Source organism: Lagenorhynchus albirostris, chromosome 6 (assembly GCF_949774975.1).
Source record: "Lagenorhynchus albirostris chromosome 6, mLagAlb1.1, whole genome shotgun sequence".
NCBI lineage: Eukaryota > Metazoa > Chordata > Mammalia > Artiodactyla > Delphinidae > Lagenorhynchus > Lagenorhynchus albirostris.
The window spans coordinates 77,014,262-77,036,629 of record NC_083100.1 but is presented as its reverse complement, the minus strand read 5'-3'; positions in this window follow the sequence as shown (position 1 = coordinate 77,036,629).

Here is a 22,368-nt window from a genome sequence, read left to right as displayed (position 1 = left end):
GACCATTTACTCTAGGATTCACTAATAATTCTGTCAAAGCATAATATGTAGGAACATGGATCATCCAGTAATTTTTCATTATCTTGTTTTCGCCAAAATCCCCATAAAGGCAGGACTATCTTTTATTACAGTCCTTGAATTCTATTGGATTCCTAGAAAAACTAGAATATGAGTACATCATCTAAAGATGCAGCCAAGCATATATTAAAGTATAAGAAGAAGTTGAAGGCTTTTAAATACAGATTTAGTTACTGTATTTAAGTGAGGTTGGGGAAAATTTAAACAAATTTTTAAAAACTAGCAATGGAATTAAACCATATCAGCTCTCACCCACGTTAGCATAATTCTTTGCCAACTCCTGACATCACCCTAAGCAGTTACAGCAACCGTGTGGTCTATTCATTCAAGCCTGTATTGTTCCTTTACCTCATCAACTCTAATGGTCTTCCTCTCCACTCCAAGTACTATGGCTGATTCTCTAAAAAATTCTCTAAAAAGCAATCTCACCTTCCTTACCCTCTCTCCTCTACTTCATTGGCCCTAAAAATCCCCAGCCAGAGGTCAGTCCTGTAATTTGCATGCTCATATTCATCAACCTAGGTATCTTAGCAAATACCATACAATCACTTGAGTCAATGCCATGACAGATTTGAGAAGTATAATTTTAGTGGCCCACTCAAATCTCTTTATCCCCATCTGGCAGATTTCAGTCTCATTTCCTTGATATCTTTTCTAAAACTTTACCAGTTTATTCAAGTATCTTTCTCATCAAATGATATGCTCTCCTACTTCACAAAGATAGCATAGATGAATCAGGGTAATCAGGTTTGAATTGTCCAAATACACCTTCTTAAGAAAAAAAGCAGACCTCTGTTTGTACTTGTATTATTCTCCAGTTTCAGTGGATGAAATAACCATGTTGCTGCTCGAAACTACCTCTGATCCCAAGATTCTTTACTACTCTCCCTTCCTCTTTCTCTTCTGAGACCTTCCTACGTGAGTTATCCCTTCCCTTTCTATATCTTCAGCCCCTCCCTGTCAACTGATCCTTTCCCTCAGTTTGTAAAACTGCCCATATTCTCTTGAACTTTTAAGAAACAAAGCCATCCTTTGACTCTGTGAAGCTTCTCTTTTCTCTTCTTCCTATAATGGACAGACTTGTTAAAATTGTCTTCACTTATTATCTTCATTTCCTTCATCTCATACCCATTCCCTTAACTAGACTCAGGTTCTGCTCCCTTCTGTACTTGAAGGCAAAGGTCATAAATCACTTTCTTATTACCCTCACTTGAAACTGCCCTTTTTGAGATTACCAAAGTCATAATGTCCAAATCCAATGGGCATTTTTCATTCCTAATCTTACTAGCCTTCCCCCCAACCTTAATTTCTATTATTGACAACCACCTTGTTCTTGAAATTCCCTCTTCTCTTGATTTCTACAACCTCCGTCTATTCCTGGTTTTCCCTCAATCTCTCTGACCATTTACTCTTTGGCTTCATAATACACTCTTTTTAATCTGTCCCTTCTTTATATGTTGCTCCACACCAGGAGACTGTCGCCTCCACACTTATTTCCTCATTATACTTTGTATCTCCAAAGGCATCTTCTCTATTCTCTTGATTTTACTGCACTTTACCTGCTTATGACTTCTACTCCTGACTTAGATTTGCTATCTACCTGGGTCTTTCTCTATTTCCCTAAGGTGAAAACTTAGGTTATGGATTTTAGGTCTCTTTTCTAACATATCTATTTAGTACTATAAATTTCACTCTGAGCTCTGCTTTCATGTTATGCCACAAATTTTAATAAGTTTCATATTCACTTAAATTTAGTTGACAATATTTTTAAATTCCAATATTTTTAAATTCTTCTTTGACCCGTGTGTTCTTAAGTGTTTTGTGTGATTTCCAGAGATGTGGGGATTTTCCAGCATTCTTAATATTATTGATCTCTAGTTTAATTCTATTAAGATCTTTGTATGATTTCTATTCTTCTACATTTTTATGGTGTAAATGGTGTATTTTATGTTCAGATTGTGTTGTATCTTAGTGAATGTTCTATATGAGCCTGAGAAAATTTTGTATTGTTACTGTTAGGTGGAATATTCTATAGTGTCAATTAGATCAAGTTGATTAGTGGTGAAGTTCAGGTCCTCCATATGCTTACTTGTTATCTGCTTGGTCTATCAATTACTGACACAGAGCTATTGAAGTGTTCAGCTATACCATTGGATTTGCCTGTTTCTCTTTTCAGTTTTATCAGTTTTTGCCTCCTGTATCTTGATGCTGTTATGTTAGAGGCATACACATTCATGATTGTTTCATCTTCTTGTAGAATTTACCCCTTTATCATTATTTCATGACCTTCTTTATCTTTGAATTCTGTTCTGAAGTCTGCTTTGTATAAAATTAATATAACTACTCTAACTTTCTTTTGATTAGTGTTGTCATGGTGTATTTTTATTCATTCCTATGCTTCTAACCTATCTGAGTCTTTATATTTATAGTGGTTTATTTGTAGGCAACATAGGGTTGCATCTTGTTTTTTTAATCATACTGACAATGTCTTTTTATTGGCTTATTTAGACCATTCACTTATAAAGTGATTATTAATACAGTTGTATTAATATCTATCATGGTTGCTACTGTTTTCTATTTGTCATTTTTTTCTTTTCCCCCTCATTTTTTCCTTCTCTGTTTTAAATCGAATATATATATAATTCTATTTTATCTCTTTTCTTAGTCTATCAAGTATACTTCTTTTCAAAATTATAGTCATTGCCCTAGAGTTTACAATATATATTTCAACTAGTCTGGTTCACTTTCAAATAACATTATACTGCCTCACGTGTAGTTCAGGTACCTTATAACAGGATATTCCCAATTCCTCCCTTTGATCTCTTATCACATGGCTGACATTGATTTCTCTTATCCACATCCTATAATCACCAATCCACTATTATCATTATTGCTTTAAACAGTTATCTTTTATCCTATGAATGAAAAATATACATATAGTTTATTTAACCTTCACTCATTACTTCTCTGATGCAGACTTTTTTAATGTAGATTCATGTTTCTAACCTATATTATTTTCCTTATTCCTGAAGAACTTCTTTTAACATTTCTTGCAGGAAAGGTCTGTTGGTGATGAGTTACCTCAGTTTCTGCTTGTCTGAGAAAGTCCTTATTTCTTGTTTGCTTCTAAAGAATAATTTCACTGAATGTTGAATGCTAGGTTGGTGATCTTTCTCTTTCAACACTTAAGATATTTCACTCCTCTGTCTTCTTACTGGCATGATTTCTGATTAGAGGTCTGCTTTAATTCTTATCCTTGCACCTCTATAGATAAGATATATTTCCCCTTCTGCCTTCTTTCAAGATTTTTCTTTTGTCTTTAGTTTTCTGCCATTTGAATATGAGATAGCTGCGTATGTTTGATTTAGTTTGATATTTGTCCTGTTTGGTGTTCTCTGAGATTCTTGGATCTGTGGTTTGTTGACTGGCATTAATTTTGGAAATCTCTCAACTATTGTTACTTCAAATATTTCTTCTGTTCCATTCTCTCTTCTATTTCTGGTTTTCCAATTACACATACATTACACCTTTTTATACTGTCCCTAAATTCTTAGATGTTCTGTTTTGTTTGTTTTTGTTCTATTTTCTCTTTGCATTTAAGTTTGGGAAATTTCTACTGCTATCTTCAAGCTCACTGACGTCTGCATCGTACAGCTCTTCCAGCTGTAATCCACTCTTTCTACACTGGGGCCTTGTTGGTATAATGGTAAGGTGTGGGGGAAGTGAGCATTCTGTAATCTTCAGATTAAATCTCAGTATTGAATCAGACCTGTATCTCTGGCCTTTGAATTTCACATGGGTTTCTCCAATGCCAGCCCCTACCCCCTTCCCTGGCAGCAGTGTTCACAATCCATTTCCTTGAAGCCCTAACCCATGTTGACTATTTTCTTCCCTTAACTAAAAGAGGAAAGCTGCAAAGGCCTGGTGTTGAAAAAAACTCCCTTCCCTGAGGTGGAATAAAACTTAAAGAGCAGATTTTATTGTGAAGAATGCTCTAGATGTGTAGCATAACTACTCACTAGCTCCCTTTGTCAAAGCCATGAAGGGATATTTCTCAGATCTTCACCATGAATTCCTGACAGTGGAACCCACAAAAGTGTGTGTGTGGGGTCTCCCTAAAACTTTGTGCCCCAGGAGTTTAAACTGTCTCCCAAAGTAGTTGAAAGCATTATATAAGATAATGTACCTAAACCACTGAGCTTATTGCTGAAACATAGTACTCAATAAATGGTCAGTTTTACTGTTATAGTAATAACAGCTCAAGGTTCTACATTATATTTGAGGAATACAAGAATAATTAAACTGCCCTCAAGGAGCTAACTATCTAGAAGGAAAAAAAGAGTTGTAGACAGATGATTAATATATATTACAATAATTACTATAATATGTACTAGCTGCATCTGACTGCAAGAAAAGTTATATTGGGGATATGTCATATGCTATTTCCTAATAAAGTTATTAATAAATTAGCCAACCAATATTTATTTAGCACCTGCTACTTGGCTAGCACTAGGTTAAGGCTCTGTTAATACTCAGCCAAGGTCCTAACTTGATATTTTCATCTTCAAAAGCAGAAAGAGCAAGTAGTGTTTTCATTCAAAAACTGGGGATCAAGGAGGACAAGTGACTTCCCCAAGTTTTCACAACAAGCTAGTGTTATAAGACAGACCATAATTCAGGACACATAAATTTTGGAGCAACCCCTGTCAATTATACCAGACTAAATGTATTTACTCCTATATAAAAGAAATGAGGCATTCTGTATTTTTTTTCTCTCAGGTTCAGCAATTACTCAGCATAGAGCACTTTCAAACAGAAAAGGGTGAAATTTTTCTGTATCAATGATATGTTTTGAAACAGATTTGTTATCTAGAGCTTTCTATATCAGCTAAAATGTTTCAGTTGAGAAATGATCATATTGCACAAACTAGTTATTCTAGTATATTTTTCCCAATCCTAAACTGAATCATACCTAAAGTAGATACTAGACTGTACACTGTAAAATGAATGGGTAACTTGATATCACAGGAGTCAAAATACCAAAACAGTCTAAAGTGGGTATAAAATTGGAAAATTGGTACTCACTAGGCTCAGCGCTTAAATCACCTACAGTACAGAAAAGGCAGTTCTAAAATCCTTGAGACAGCTGCTCTGCTGAGAAATAATGGATTAAATCACCGGTTGGTTTCTCTGTATTGAGGATCATAATACCCTATATACAGCATAGAAATGGCTTATAGATCTGCCATGAAGTAAGAAAAATGGTCTGAACTTCAAATGGAAGTTTCCCATTTTCTGCCAATGAACCAGAGCATATTCAATGCTCAGGGAGATTACCAAAAACATTTTCTTCAAAACTTATTTTATAAGTTTCCATTTGTGTGTAGTAATAACAATTGCTATCAACTCAGAGCCCTAGCTTCCTGCTGGTTTCTTGAAGAAAATTCAGAGATAATGGCTGAATGGGTAAAGGATAAATTCTTTATTGGATTGGATGTTTTGGGACACACAGTTTATTAATTATCCTATTAGGTGGCCATCCCAGAAAGAGACTCTGAGATTAAATCTGATTGAAACTGCAACTGTTCTGTTGTATGTACACATAAACTGAAATTAAGGTATATTTCTAGTTTCTTCTTGGAATGTAGAGAGCTATAAAGAGTGTCACTCCCTTCCCCTTACAACAACAGCAAGAAAGACAAAAGCCAAAGAAGCTGCACTTTTTTTTACTTTTTTGAACTTATAAGAGAGTCGAGGTCACAAGGCAACCAAGTAGTCCAAAATCTATGGAGATAAAATACAGAACATGTGTACTTTCTTACCAGAGGACAGTTAGAAGAATTTAGTCAGAATTGTTAACAAATTGGTAGAGGTCAGGTGTGTGCTGGAGAAAGTGTGGACTCTCTGGGGACTGGTGATAGAGAATTTCACAAATACTTGTAAGCTCTTCTCCATGGACCTCATAAAAAAAGAGAAGAAAAAGAAGAAAAAACTGGGTGATTTAAAAGAGGGCATCCCTCGTGGTGTAGGTCTTGCAGAGGGGAACATCAGCCACTGTGAGAAGAGAATGAAGCCTCACTCAGGTCCTTCTTCCTTATCTTCCTTATCACCTCTAAGGAACAAAAGTCTAAGCGTGGGAGGGAGGACAAATACTGTTGCCCTTAGCATACTGGTGAAAACCCTTTCCGTCTGGGAAAGAACATAGGAAAAATCTGTTAAGAGAGTGGGAAGCAGCCGCGTGGCACAGTGATATCGGCTCGGTGCTTTGTGACCGCCTGGAGGGGTGGGATAGGGAGGGTGGGAGGGAGGGAGACGAAAGAGGGAAGAGATATGGGAACATATGTATATGTATAACTGATTCACTTTGTTATAAAGCAGAAACTAACACACCATTGTAAAGCAATTATACCCCAATAAAGATGTTAAAAAAAAAGAGAGTGGGTCTTAAATGATACTACCACAAAAAAAAAGATAATTACTTTAGGGGATGGAGGTGTTAACTATTCTTATTGTGTTAATCATTTTACAATATATACATGTATCTAACCATCACATTGTATATCTTAAACTTACATATGTTATATGTCCATAATACCTCAATAAAACTGGGGAAGAAAATAATAAAATAAAATTATTGAATTAGAATCTGGCAAAAAAGATAAACAAATGGATCAATGAAACAAAACAGATTCCAGAATACATGGGCATATGAATTTGTGTCAAAAGTACAAAAGGCAATTGAGTGGATAAAGATAGTCTCTTCAACAAACGGTGTTGAACAGTTGGATATTTGTATGCAAAATAATAAGAAAGAAAAGAAAATTTGATCCTTTTCTCACTCTATATACAAAAATTAACTCAAATTGTAGCTCTAAATGAAAGCCTAAAACTGTAAGATGTCTATAAGAAAACATACCAGAGTAATTATTATGACAGTGGATCAGGCAAAGTTTACTTAGATATTATATTTCATCAGTGTTACCCATAGAAGAAAAAAATTGAACTTTACCCAAATCAAAACTTTTGTTCTGTGAAAAACACTATTAAGAGAATTAAAAAAATAAGCCATAGACTAGTAAAAAAACTTTACAAATCACAAACTAGATACTAGAGATTTGTATCTAGAATACACAAAGAACTCTAAAGCACAACAATTAGAAAACAACCCAAAATAAAAAGTCAAAAAATTCGGACATTTCAATGAAGACATTATATGTTGTAAAGCAATTATACTCCAATAAAGATGTTAAAAAATAAAAGATGTTATACAGATGGTAAATAAACACATGAACAAAATGTTCAACTTCATTAGTGATTAGGGACATGTAAATTTAAAACACAATGAGATACTACTACACACGTGTTAGAATGGGTAAAATTTTAAATTAAAAAAGCACTTACAATACCACACACCAGTGAGGATACAGAGCAACTGTAGGTCTTACATACTGCTAATAGAGATATAAAATGGTACAGCTGCTTTGGCAAACAGTTTGGAAGCTTCTTACCAAGGAAGACAAATACCTAGTCTATGGCCCAGCAGTCTCACTCCTAAATATTTACCCATGAGAAATAAAAACAATGCTCTCACAAAAACCTATACAGAAATGTTTATAGCAGCTTTATGCATAATCACTAAAAACTGATACAACTGGCAAATGGGTCAACAAACTGGCGAACAGTGATACAACGGAATATTACTCATCCATTAAAAAGGAATGAAATATTGATACATGAAACAATATGGGTGAATTTCAATGCATTTGCTAATTCTAAGAAGCCCAACCAAAATACACAGTGTGATACCTCATTTATATGACACTCTGGAAAAGATAGAACATAATGGATGGAAAATACTGCTGGCTGCCAGGGGTTGGGGTAGAGGGAAGTGCTTACTTCAAGGGGGAAGCCTGAAGAAATTTTAGGGGTTGATGGAACTCTTCTGTATCATGATCATGATGTAAATACAGTACTCAAAGTATTTGTCAAAATCTGTGGAATGGTACATCACAAAATGTGAGTTTTACTGTTTTGTAAATTAAAAAAAATTTAAAACTATGTTGAAATAAAATTAGATAAAGCACTTTTTAAAACCCCATGGGGTGGAAAAAATTCTAAAAAGATTTATTTTGAATTTTCAATCTAATGGAAAAACAGGACATACAGAAATTAACACATACTAACAGAAAATTAAATATCTAAACAGACTGCATGATGTAATAGAAATAACATTAGAGAAAACATTAGAAGATTGTCTTTTTTTTTTTTTTAGAAGATTCAGTCTTAATCCTGAACCTGTGCCATCTTCCTATATGTCCTGGGAAAGGTCTTGACCTTCTCAGTTTCATCCATGGTAAAGTAAGATGTTAGTATTTTGTAGGGGAACGACACGGATTTTTCTTTTAGACAAACAGACCTCATTTCAAATCCTCTCACTTTCAATTTTATATGATATTGAGTAAGTTATGAAACTTTATGGAGTGACAGTTTCATCTATAAAATGGCAATAAAAACTAATGTGTAAATTGTTTTACATTTAATAAGGTACTGTATTTGGTGCGGCTGTGTGGAAATATGCACCTTCTATGTTTGATTGCATTTTTTAAAAATCTCTGATGGATAATAAGAAACTAATTACAGTGACTACTTCTGTGGGAATTTGGGGAAAAGGAGCAAAGAACAAGAGGGACACTTTTCAGAAAACTTTGGTAATAAATCATGTGAATGAATTCATTATCCAAAATACAAATTTAAAAAATTAAATAGACAAGATATAAAGAACCCATCTAGGGACTTGGCACTCAGAAGGCCTTTATAAGATATTCCAAGAATAGCGGTGGTGGCTTCTGGAATTGCTGTAATAAAGCTAGCTTAGAAAGGATTCGAGAGGATGGTGTTTTTTCCAACATGTAAATACTTTCACGAGAGATAAGCATAGTCTCATTGGTGGATGGTATTTGGGGACTCAATATCTTTAGGTAACTTTCAGGGATATTTACAAATTAAGACTTCCCTAATAAAACATCCTTATTAATCAAACACTTTCATTTTTCTAATATCTCATTTTACAAATCTAGCAGGCACATTACCTACCTTAATTAAAAGTTTTTCACAAATCAACTTCTAAGTCTCATTCTAAAATGATCAAACTATGTTATTCTAAATATTAAAATACTAGCCTTACTATTTAAAATTTTGAGCAAATGTTTGAAGTCCCATTTACTTAAAAGGAAAAACCTGACTTTATATAGTAGCTATTAAAAGAGAACATTTCAGTGTGGTGGCCTGTCATATAACACAGGACAAGGCAGTCTACAGTCACCTGCTGTAATTCCTCGTGACAAGCTTCCATGTGTCAACAGTATGCAATCTGCTTTTCATAACAATTGATTTCACAAAAAGTGGGCAAATTTATGCAATAGGAATTACAGTGATTGAATATCTGTTTTCTTATAACCTCCTAGCAAACGGTCCTTTTTCCATTTCAAGTTGTCATTGAGTCATCATAAATGTGCTCCCATACAGAAGGGCTGCATGGGATGCTGTCATTCATCAGCTACTGTCAGCTGTCCTAAAAGGCACATGTTTCCCTGGTTTAGCTTTGTCAATATAGAATTCGTCATTGGAGACTACTGTCGCCCAGGAGTCTACCATTCATGAGTATGATATGCTCTGTGGCATTCCATTATCCAGGGCCCTGTTCAACATTTTACAGGATTCCTAACCACTATTTAGGACAAACGACTCTTTTAAAACACTTCATTCATTCAAAACTTGGTGGACAAAAGAGAAAAAATTAAATTAAACCAATAACAAATATTTTTAGTGCACACAATTCTAGAGACCGTCTCTCACTAGAAAAGAACACATGGATTCATTCTTGTTGAATTCAGTGAAACAATTCAGTGTTACATCCATCATGACTCTGAGATTTCCTTCCTTCAAAGATAAACTGAGTTATATCCAGCATAGGGTCTTATCTTCTTCTCTGTGAAAGCACTACTCTTTTTAATGAATACTAGCTCTCATTAGCATCTCAGTACTTCCATTGTCAGCTGATAAATGCTCCACAGTTCACTGTATATTTATTTCATTTCATCCTCAAAGAAGTCCCAGAAAACAGATATTGTGTCCACTTTACAGATGAGAGAACTGAGGCTCAGAGAATAAAGAAATCTGACGAAAATCACACAGCTGTAAATAGCAGAAATTGGATTGGAACCTCCATCTGCGTGATTCTCCAAATAAGCTTTTTTTCAATACATTATGTTTTCTCCCCTCAAGACCAAGTCACATAATTGGTATCTTCTCCCTTCTCTTATACCCTTACAGCACCTGGTGTAATAAGTACATAATGTTGAGACAATTCTTCATGGCATTTCTGCACATCCTTGGACTATCTTTCTAATGACGTTTGTATAGCAAACAACCTTGGAAGATACACGTAGTGTCTCCCTTCTGAGGCAGAGGAAGATTTGTTTCCTGTCCAGGATAATAAAGATCATGTGTCCCTGTGTAGCAAAGGCAGGTTTGGCTAACAAGTCTCTTTAGAAGAATGAAGGGAGGGGTTTCAAAGCTCAGTGTCCTCAACTATGACACAAACCCACTGTGTGTGCTTCATCCATTTGGGCTGCTTTCCACACCCACATGGGACCTGAGAGGTGGGGCAGAACTGATCCAATGAAAATATAACCAATGGAAACAAACCAATGATAGAAGCTCATGCTTCCTGCTGTGCTGAATGATGCAATCCCAGTGGTCTGGCGTGGCAGGCTAACTTGTGAGCTTGCAGGCAGGGCAGAATTACAGCCCTTCACAGTTCTTCACAATAGCAGGTACTCTATGTATACCTGCTGTATTTTTCAAGAACATAAGGCAGTGTTCAAATATTTTTCAATTTAGCGAATCATGGATGTATAAAAACTCTGCTCTGAGTAATATTTCACTAAAGAATATTTTGCTTAGACAGGTAATCTATTTTCTGATACACAGTAACAGAACTTGATATAACCAACTGAGCAGTCACACAAATGCCTTATCTCTTTTGTAATACTAAAGAGTAATTTCTGTAAGGATAAATAAATCAGGTAAGTAAGTAAGTCCATTTTCTATTCTGAGCAGGCAGACTACAGTGTAATCTAATTAATGTTATCAGATTAATAATTATAATAATAAATAAAAAGAATCTTTGATTTCTTTGATTCTTTGAATCTTTGATTTGATTTGTCCAAAGCCAATGAGATTAAGTTTCAGATTCTATTTTGTTTGTTTATGAAAAGACAGTATATAATATTTGGCTCTGGAAAAAAAAATGTTTTTTCTAACATCATTTCAAATGTATTTTTTGCCTAGTGAAGATTCTCATATCAGCTGAGTCACAAGTTACCTGACGTTGTTTTTAGGAAATTTAAACTGCAAATACCAGCAAGAATTAATCATTCTCTTTTTCTTTTGCTCTCAGATTATCTTCCTAAATTAGAGGCTTCTTATTTTTAAACTCCCTTAACTTAATTTATGAGCATAATGATGCAATGTGCACAATGAGATGAGCACACTGTTCTTTAGAAGACAATACAGAGTAATAAAAAAATTAGAAAAGATTAAGGTAAATTAAGATGGGGTTTGAGCAGGGGGGAGATAAAATCAAGAAGCTGGTATTAAAAGATTTTTGCATGGTTCATGTTTTCCTTACTAGGTTAGGTTTTGAACTATTAACATGTTTGTAAATTCTACTAGACTAGTAATTTGAAGAGAATTGGAGAAGGAAGAAAAGAATAGGCCTATTAAATACTGGCAAGTTTTTGAATGTTCTTCGGCATTTGACAGTTGCTGGCTGTTCGGGAAACTACAGGAGAGGCACAGCACCCAGATTTCTGAACACCTGGTTTTGGAGCAAATTTCTCTATTCTCACCATAAAGTCTGTTTTTTTCCTCAGGGTCACTTTCTGCAGATGGCGTAAGTGGGGAAAGAAGAAGCCGGAAGATGTTCCTGAGCGTGTTACCTGTTGTAAGTAACCTATATATTTTTCTATGGTTCAGACTGCAGCTGACAACACAGTGTATTTTAAATCAATAGAGGGGAACCAGCCCTCTTCTTAATGTACCATGTTTAACTCTTACTGTTTCCAGCCACCTCACACCCTGCCAACAGTCTGCTCAGCCAGTGCTCCTAAGCTCTAGTGAACATCAGAAACACCTGGAGAGTCTGTTAAAACACAGACTCGCTCCTCTGCCCCTTGATTTAGGCAGGGTGGGAACATGGATTTGCTTCAGGAACAGCTCCTAAATAATGCCGATGCTGCTGATTCTGCAAGCACCACTGTGGCGCACTACGTTATCAAGAATGCAGAGTAGGAAATGCACCAGACTTGAGGCTTTTAGCTTCTACATTTTTCTCCTCATGAAGATTAATGTTAAGGTTGGGGGAGAGGGGAAACTATGGCCTTTATGCTATCTTATCACTCTGATGGCCATAGAGAAAAATGTTGCATTTTGGAAGTTTTAAAAAGAATTGTTAATGTTAGAATTCTAAGGGCTATACTAAAGTTATTTTTTACCTTTAAAATTCCATTAAAGCCAAAATGATTATTGCCACATAATTGAGTATAAATATGTTGTGTCTGGTCTCTGAGACGTTCTATATAAAGCCATTTTCTGCATAGCCTAAGGTTCAAAATATGGTAGTTAGCTCACTGTAATTATTTATTATTATCATTATCAATACCTAAGATTTATCAAGCATCTACTAAGGATGAAGGGCCAGAATGAGTGCTTTCTCAAATATTATATAATGTCACTAAATATCATCATAGTAGAAATAGAAGACCCAGTTTTTGTTTTGGTCATATGATATGGTCTGGTTCTCTATAGGTATAAAGTTGCCTACTGAACTTAAAGAACTCTATTTAATTGTGTGTAGACATAGCCTTTGAAAACTTATTACATTCTGAACCCATTGTTTTAGGCCAGCATTATCCTGATACCAAAACTAGACAAAGACTTCACCACAAAAAAATTACAGACCGTGTTCCTGAACATAGACACAAAAATCCTTAACTATAAAACTTCTGAAAAAAAAAAACATAGAAAAAAATCTCTTATAATTCAACATATCAAAGAGATACCACTACGAACCTAATAAAATCACAAAAATTGAAAAGACTGTACCAAGTGCTGCTGAGGAGGCAAAGCCTAGAACGCTCATATATTTCTGATGGAAATGCAAAATAGTATAACCACTTTGGAAAATAGTTTGATAGTTACCTATAAAATTAAATATACATTTATATAACCCACTAATCTCACTTCTAGATATGTACTTAAGAGAAATGAAAATGAATTCTCACATAAAGACTCACATTCAAATGTTTACAGCAGCTTTATTCATAATTGCCAAAAACTAGAATCAGGTAAAATGCTCACCAGTTGAATAAAGAAAGTACGCAGCAGCCGTGCAATGGAAGCTTACTCAGCAATGAAAATAACAGCCTACTGATACATGCAACATCCTGGTTGAATCTAAAAAGTATTATGCTAGATAAAAGGATCCAGACATGAAAGGCAACAAAAATATTCTGTGTTTCCATTTATGGATTTTATTGATATGACCTTTTGGAAAAGGCAAAACTGTAGGCACAGAAATTAGATCAGTGGTTGCCAGAGACTGGGAATGTGGGCAAGTGATTGATTGTAAATGAGTAGGGGAAAACTTATTGGAGCAATGGCAATATTTTATATTTTGTTGTGCTTATTACACAACTGTACAGTTATTAAAGTCATTGATATATACATTAAAATGTGTACTAAATAAAACTTTTAATATTTTTATTGTTTTTTATTTTGGTGGGGGAAAATTGTTGTACTGAGAAGTGTTTTTGAGCAGCCCAAATGTTAGGGGTTTCCCCGCCTCTTCTGGTCCTCCCAGAAATCTACATTTCAATTGTCATGGTCAAACAGTGCATAACTTTAGTCACAAAAATGTAGTATGGCAAAGAATTTGGTGTGGCCTAGAATTTGACAAGAAAAGGATTCATTCTGCTTAACCTAGCCTTAAGTATTTTCACATTACAGGGAGAAAGTGTTTTCTCTAACAAAATTACATAGTTGCACTGTTACTTTCCCTATGCCTTTTCATCAGAGAAACCTGGAACAAAATGATCTCTTTGGGGACTGTACATTTCCTAAGGCTCTAAAGAATAATCACCACACTGTACTATACTCCCACTTTTCTAACAGAGCCCCCAGAGCTTTACCCTCTCCTGGTTTGGCTTTGTCACTGCTGACTTCTCAATCAGGACTGGCTTACTCCATTCCAGCCAGTGTCACAGTTCCACTGACAGTCTGTGATTTGCAAACCCACTGTTAGTTATCAGTTTCTTTTCCAGTTGTATAAATAGCCAAGGATCACTGAGGCTAGCTCACATCAGTGAGGACAGGAATTGAAATTTTTTAAGTCTTTTTCTTTTTTGACCCCCTTCACCCATTTCTCCCACCTCGCACCTTCCACCTCTGGCAATCACCAGTCTCTTCCCTGTATCTATGAACATGGTTTGTTTGTTTTTTAGATTCCACATATAAAAAAGACCATATGGTATTTATCTTTCTCTGTCTGATTTGTTTCACTTAGCATAATGTCCTGAAGGTCCATCCATGTTGTCACAAGTGGGAAGATTTTATTCTTTTTTAAGGCTGAATAATATTCCATTGTGTGTGTATATATATAAAATTTTCTTTCTTTTCTTTTTTTTTTTTTTGACCATGCCATGTGGCTTGCAGGATCTCAATTTCCCAAACAGGGATTGAACCTGGGCCATGGCAGTGAAAGTCTGGAATCCTAACCACTAGGCCACCAGGGAACCCCCAGTATATATCAACATTTCTTTATCCGTTCATCCATCAATGGACACTTAGGCTGTTTCCATAATTGGCTATTGTAAATAATGCTGCAATGAACATGGGAGTGTTTTAAAAAAGTAATTATAAAGAGTTTTCTTTTTGTGCCTACAGCCTTTATAAGTCAGGAAAGGTTATAGGTATTTCTTCATTGAGAGTGTGTGCTTGCTTAGGTATTTCAGTCCTTTGATACAAGCAAAACATTCTCCACAGTTCTAGAAGGAGCATGAATTTTGCTCATCTTAGATATACAAGTTGTACACAATCCTTGTTTAATAGTTGTTTAATATTTGTTGCTGCCAAATACCTGAATGACACATCAAAAGATAGTAAAAGTCACATTCAAAACATATTTTTATTTGAGCATCAATAAGGATAATAATGCTAATGAACAAACACACTTCAAAAAAAATTTAAATAAGAGTTTATAATTATACAAATAACTGGTCACCATGGGAGCATACCTGTAGACCAAATTATCATTTTGAAATGAGTAAATAAATAAAAGAATTAGTCACTTATTCTGTTTTTCCTATGTGAACAGTAACACTGGATAATTTAAAGGTAGATGGGAGGAAGTTTAATAGAAGTATTGCAGCTGATAAATGAAGAAGAAATGATAGAATTAAAGTATCACCATTTAGCAATATGTTATGGATCTAAATATTCATCATCAATGGCTGTGACATCACCAAAAAAGATAGACAACAAGATTATCACTATCACTGTTATGTGTGTTCTCAAGCAAGAAAGAAAACGTATGTTAAAAATAAATACACACATACACACAATCTGAACATGAATCAGATGCTTTGGTCACTACAAGGGACTGAGGAATAGGTAAAACACACATGGAAAGGCAATCAGCACAATTCAGGTTGTGGGAAATAACTTTCAGGAGAAAAATGTTCCATTACTTTGACAAATTAGTTATAAGGGGAAAAAGAGAGTGGGAGTAGTCTATAGACTGAAAAAGCCTTAAGAAATATATCAGCCATTTGCAATGTGTAGTCCCTATCCAGATCATGATTCAAACTATAAATGAAATATGACATTTGCAACAGAATAATGTAAACATTGGATATTAAGTATTCTTAATAATGTCTGACAATTGTATCAAATTTATGATTATAAAAAGTGTCTTGAGCCTTTGAGAGAGTAAGGCAGTGTTGAGACCATCGGCACTGAATATGCAACTGAAACACAGTTAAAGCCTCTATATAAACTTGTAAGATTCTGGCGGGCAGGTGCAGAGAACTACTTGTCTTAACAGCTGCAGGAGACAAGTCTCTTACGTTTAGAGGCCAGGAACGTGCAAGAATCAAGAGCAAATATATTTCCACCCATGTGCCTGACAGGGTCTTGGTGCTCTGGCCTGGTGTCAGGCTTGAGCCTCTGAGGTGGGAGAGCCGAGTTCAGGACATTGGATCACCAGAGACCTCTCAGCCCCACATAATATCAATAGGTGAGAGCTCTCCCAGAGATCTCCATCTCAATGCTAAGACCGAGCTCCACTCAACGGCCAGCAGACTCCAGAACTAGACTCCCCATGCCAAACAAGGAGCAAGACAGGAACACAGCCCCACCCATTAGCAGAGAGGCTGCCTAAAATCATACTAAGTTCACAGACACCTCAAAACACAACACTGGATGTGGCCCTGCCCACCAGGAAGACAAGAACCAGCCTCACCCACCAAAACACAGGCACCAGTCTCCTCCACCAGGAAGCCTACACAGGACACTGATCCAAACTCACCCACTGGGGGCAGACACCAAAAACAACAGGAACTACAAACCAGCAGCCTGTGAAAAGGAGACCCCAAACAAGGTAAGTTAAACAAAATGAGAAGACAGAGAAATATGCAACAGATGAAAGAGCAAGGTAAAAATCCACAAGACCAAATAAATGAAGAGGAAATAGGCAGTCTACATGAAAAAGAATTCAGAGTAATGGTAGTAAAGGTGATCCCAAATCTTGAAAATAGAATGGAGAAAATACAAGAAATGCTTAACAAGGATGTAGAAGAACTAAAGAGCAAACAAACAATGATGAACAGCACAATAAATGAAATTAAAAATTCTCCAGAAGGAAACAGTAGCAGAATAACTGAGGCAGAAGAACGAATAAGTGACCTGGAAGATAAAATAGGGGAAATAACTGCTGCAGAGCAGAATAAAGGAAAAAGAATGAAAAGAATTGAGGACAGTCTCAGAGATGTTTGGGACAACATTAAACGCACCAACATTCGAATTATAGGGGTCCCAGAAGAAGAAGACAAAAAGAAAGAGTCTGAGAAAATATTTGAAGAGATTATAGTTGAAAACTTACCTAACATGGGAAAGGAAATAGTCAGTCAAGTCCAGGAAGGGCAGAGAGTCTGACATAGGATAAATCCAAAGAGAAACACACCAGGACACATATTAGTTAAACTCTCAAAAATTAAATACAAAGAAAAAATATTAAAAGCAGCAAGGAAAAAGCAACAAAAAACATACAAGGGAATCCCCACAAGGTTAACAGGTGAACTTTCGGCAGAAACTCTGCAAGCCAGAAGGGAGTGGCAGGACATATTTAAAGTGATGAAAGGGAAAAGCCTACAACCAAAATTATTCTACCCAGCAAGGATCTCATTCAGATTTGATGGAGAAATTAAAACCTTTACAGACAAGCAAAAGGTAAGAGAATTCAGCACTACCGAAACCAGCTTTACAACAAATGCTAAAGGAACTTCTCTAGGCAGGAAACACAAGAGAAGGAAAAGACCTACAAAAACAAATCCAAAACAACTAAGAAAATGGTAATAGAAGCATACATATCGATAATTACCTTAAAGGTAAATGAAAATTAAATGCTCTAACCTAAAGACATAGACTGGCTTAATGGTACAAAACCAAGATCTATATATATGGTGTCTACAAGAGACCCACTTCAGACCTAGGGACACATACAGACTGAAAGTGAGGGGATGGAAAAAGATATTCCGTGCAAATGGAAATCAAAAGGAAGCTGGAGTAGCAATTCTCATATCAGACAAAATAGACTTTAAAATAAAGACTATTACAAAAGATAAAGAAGGAGACTACATTATGATCAAGGAATCAATCCAAGAAGAAGACATAACAATTGTAAATATTTCTGCACCCGACATAGGAACACCTCAATACATAAGGCAAGTGCTAACAGCCATAAAAGGGGAAATCGACAGTAACACAATCATAGTAGGGGTCTTTAATACTCCACTTTCACCAATGGATAGATCATCCAAAGTATAAATAAAAAAGGAAACACAAGGGCTTCCCTGGTGGCGCAGTGGTTGAGAGTCCGCCTACCGATGCAGGGGACACGGGTTCGTGCCCCGGTCCGGGAAGATCCCGCATGCTGCAGAGCGGCTGGGCCCGTGAGCCATGGCCACTGAGCCTGCGTGTCCAGAGCCTGTACTCCGCAATGGGAGAGGCCACAACAGTGAGAGGCCCGTGTACCACAAAAAAAAAAGGAAACACAAGCTTTAAATGACACATTAAACAAGATGGAGTTAATTGATATTTATAGGATATTCCATCCAAAACCAACAGAATACACTTTCTTCTCAAGTACTCATGGAACATTCTCCAGCATAGACCATATCGTGGGTCACAAATCAAGCCTTGGTAAATTTAAGAAAATTGAAATCGTATCAAGTATCTTTTCCAACATCAACGCTCTGAGACTAGATATTGACTACAGGAAAAAAAATGTGAAAAATACAAACACATGGAGGCTAAACAATACACTACTAAATAACCAAAGGACCACTGAAGAAATCAAAAAGGAAATAAAAAAACTCCTAGAAACAAATGACAATGAAACACAATGACCCAAAACCTATGGGATGAAGCAAAACAGTTCTAAGAGGGAAGTTTATAGCAATACAATCCTACCTCAAGAAACAAGAAAAATCTCAAATAAGCAACCTAACCTTACACCTAAAGCAATTAGAAAAAGAAGAACAAAGGAAACTCAAAGTTAGCAAATGGAAAGAAATCATAAAGATCAGATCAGAAATAAATGAAAAAGAAATGAAGGAAACAATAGCAAAGATCAATAAAACTAAAACCTGGTTCTTTGGGAAGATAAACAAAATTGATAAACAACTAGCCAGACTCATCAAGAAAAAAAGGGAGAAGACTCAAATCAACAGAATTAGAAATGAAAAAGGGAAAGTAACAACTGACACTGCAGAAATACAAAGGATCATGAGAGATTACTACAAGCAACTATATGCCAATAAAATGGACAACCTGGAAGAAATGAACAACTTCTTGGAAAAGTAAAACCTTCCAAGACTGAGCCAGGAAGAAATAGAAAATATAGACAGGCCAATCACAAGCACTGAAATTGAGACTGTGATTAAAAATCTTCCAACAGACAAAAGCCCAAGAACCAGATGACTTCCCAGGCAAATTCTATCAAACAATTAGAGAAGAGTTAACACCTATCCTTCTCAAATTCTTCCAAAATATAGTAAGGAAGGAACACTCCCAAACTCATTCTATGAGGCCACCATAACCCTGACACCAAAACCAGATAAAGAAAACTACAGGCCAATATCACTGATGAACATAGATATAAAATCCTCATCAAAATACTAGTAAACAGAATCCAACAGCACATTAAAAGGATTATACACCATGACCAAGTGGGGTTTATACCAGGAATGCAAGAATTCTTCAATATATGCAAATCAATCAATGTGATACACCGTATTAACAAACTGAAGGATAGAAACCATATGATAATCTCAATAGATGCAGAAAACGTTGCCACAAAATTCAACACCCATTTATGATAAAAACTCTCTAGAAAGTAGGCATAGAGGAAACCTACCTCTACATAATAAAGGCCATATATGACAGACCCACAGCCGACATCATTCTCAATGGTGAAAAACTGAAACCATTTCCTCTAAAATCAGGAACAAGACAAGGTTGCCCACTCTCACCACTATTATTCAACGTAGTTTTGGAAGTTTTAGCCACAGCAATCAGAGAAGAAAAAGAAATAAAAGGAATCCAAATCAGAAAAGAAGAAGTAAACTGTTACTGTTTGCAGATGACATGATACTATGCATAGAGAATCCTAAAGATGCTACCAGAAAACTACTAGGGCTAATCAATGAATTTGGTAAAGTAGCAGGATACAAAGTTAATGCACAGATATCTCTTGCATTCCTATACACTAATGATGAAAAATCTGAAAGAGAAATTAAGTAAACAGTCCCACTTACCACTGCAACAAAAAGAATAAAATACCTAGGAATAAACCTACCTAAGGAGACAAAAGACCTGTATGCAGAAAACTATAAGACACTGATGAAAGAAATTAAAGATGATACAAACAGATGGAGAGCTACACCATATTCTTGGATTGGAAGAATCAACATTGTGAAAATGACTCTGCTATCCAAAGCAATGTACAGATTCAGTGCAGTCCCTATGAAACTACCAATGGCATTTTCACAGAACTAGAACAAAAAATTTCACAATTTGTATGGAAACACAAAGACCCCAGATAGCCAAGGCAATCTTGAGAAAGAAAAACGGAGCTGGAGGGATCAGGTTCCCTGATTTCAGACTATACTACAAAGCTACAGTAATCAAGATAGTATGGTACTGCCACAAAAACAGAAATATAGGTCAATGGAACAGGATAGAAAGCCCAGAGATGAGATAAACCCACGCATATATGGTCACCTTATCTTTGATAAAGGAGGCAAGAATATACAATGAAGAAAAGACAGCTTCTTCAGTAAGTGGTGCTGGGAAAACTGGACAGCTACATGTAAAAGAATGAAATTAGAACACTTCCTAACACCATACACAAAAATAAACTCAAAATGGATCAATGACCTAAATGTAAGGTCAGATACTATAAAACTGTTAGAGGAAAATATAGGCAGAACACTCTATGATATAAATCATAGCAAGATCTATTTTGACCCACCTGCTAGAGAAATAAAAATAAATTAACTAATTAAAAAATGGGAGCTAATGAAACTTAAAAGCTTTTGCACAGCAAAGGAAACCATAAACAAGACGAAAATATAACCCTCAGAATGGGAGAAAATATTTGCAAATGAAGCAACTGGCAAAAGATTGCTCTCCAAAATGTACAAGCAGCTCATGCAGCTCAATATCAAAAAAACAAACAACCCAATTCTAAAATGGGCAGAAGACCTAAATAGACATTTCTCCGAAGAAGATATACAGATTGCCAACAAACACATGAAAGGATGCTCAACATCACTAATCATTAGAGAAATGCAAATCAAAACTACAATGAGATATCACCTCACACCAATCAGAATGGCCATCATCAAAAAATCTAGAAACAATAAATACTGGAGAGGGTGTGGAGAAAAGGGAACCTTCTTGCCCTGTTGGTGGGAATGTAAATTGATACAGGCACTATGGAGAACACTATGGAGCTTCCTTAAAAAACTAAAAATAGAATTACCATATGACCCAGCGATCCCACTCCTGGGCATATACCCTGGGAAAACCATAATTCAAAAAGAGTCATGTACTACATGAACTACAATGTTCATTGCAGCACTATTTACAATAGCCAGGACATGGAAGCAACCTAAATGTCCATCGACAGATGAATAGATAAAGAAGATGTGGCACATATATACAATGTGATATTACTCAGCCATAAAAAGGAACGAAATTGAGTCATTTGTAGTGATGTGGATGGGCCTAGAGACTGTCATACAGAGTGAAGTAAGTCAGAAAGAGAAAAACAAATACCATATATTAATGCATATATATGGAATCTAGAAAAATGGTACTAAGGAACCTAGTGGCAGGGCAGGAATAGAGATGCAGAGGCAAAGAATGGACTCATGGACACAGTGGGGGAAGGTGACGTTGGGACGAATTAAGAGAGTAGCATTGACATATATACACTACCATGTGTAAAATCGATAGCTAGTGGGAAGCAGCTGAATAGCACAGGGAGATCAGTTCGGTGCTTTGTGATGACCTAGAGGGGGGGAATGGGGAAGGGGGGAGGGAGGCTCAAGAGGGAGGCGATATAGGTATACGTATAGCTGATTCAGTTTGTTGCACAGCAGAAACTGAACAACATTGTAAAGCAATTATAATCCAATAAAGATGTTAAAAAAGGTAATATGCCAATTAAAAAAAAGGATTACTTTCGCCAAAGAGACCTCACTGAAACCAGGCAGCGTGAATGTGAAGTAAACAAGATCTCTGTATTTCTAGGATGATCTAAAGAAAAATTCTGTTATAAAATACTCTTTTATAAAATTCCAGTGTTGAATGAAAAATTGAATTAGAGATGATTAATATGAAAAGGAATTGAGTAGTGTAGGAAAGTGACAAAGAACAGGCAAA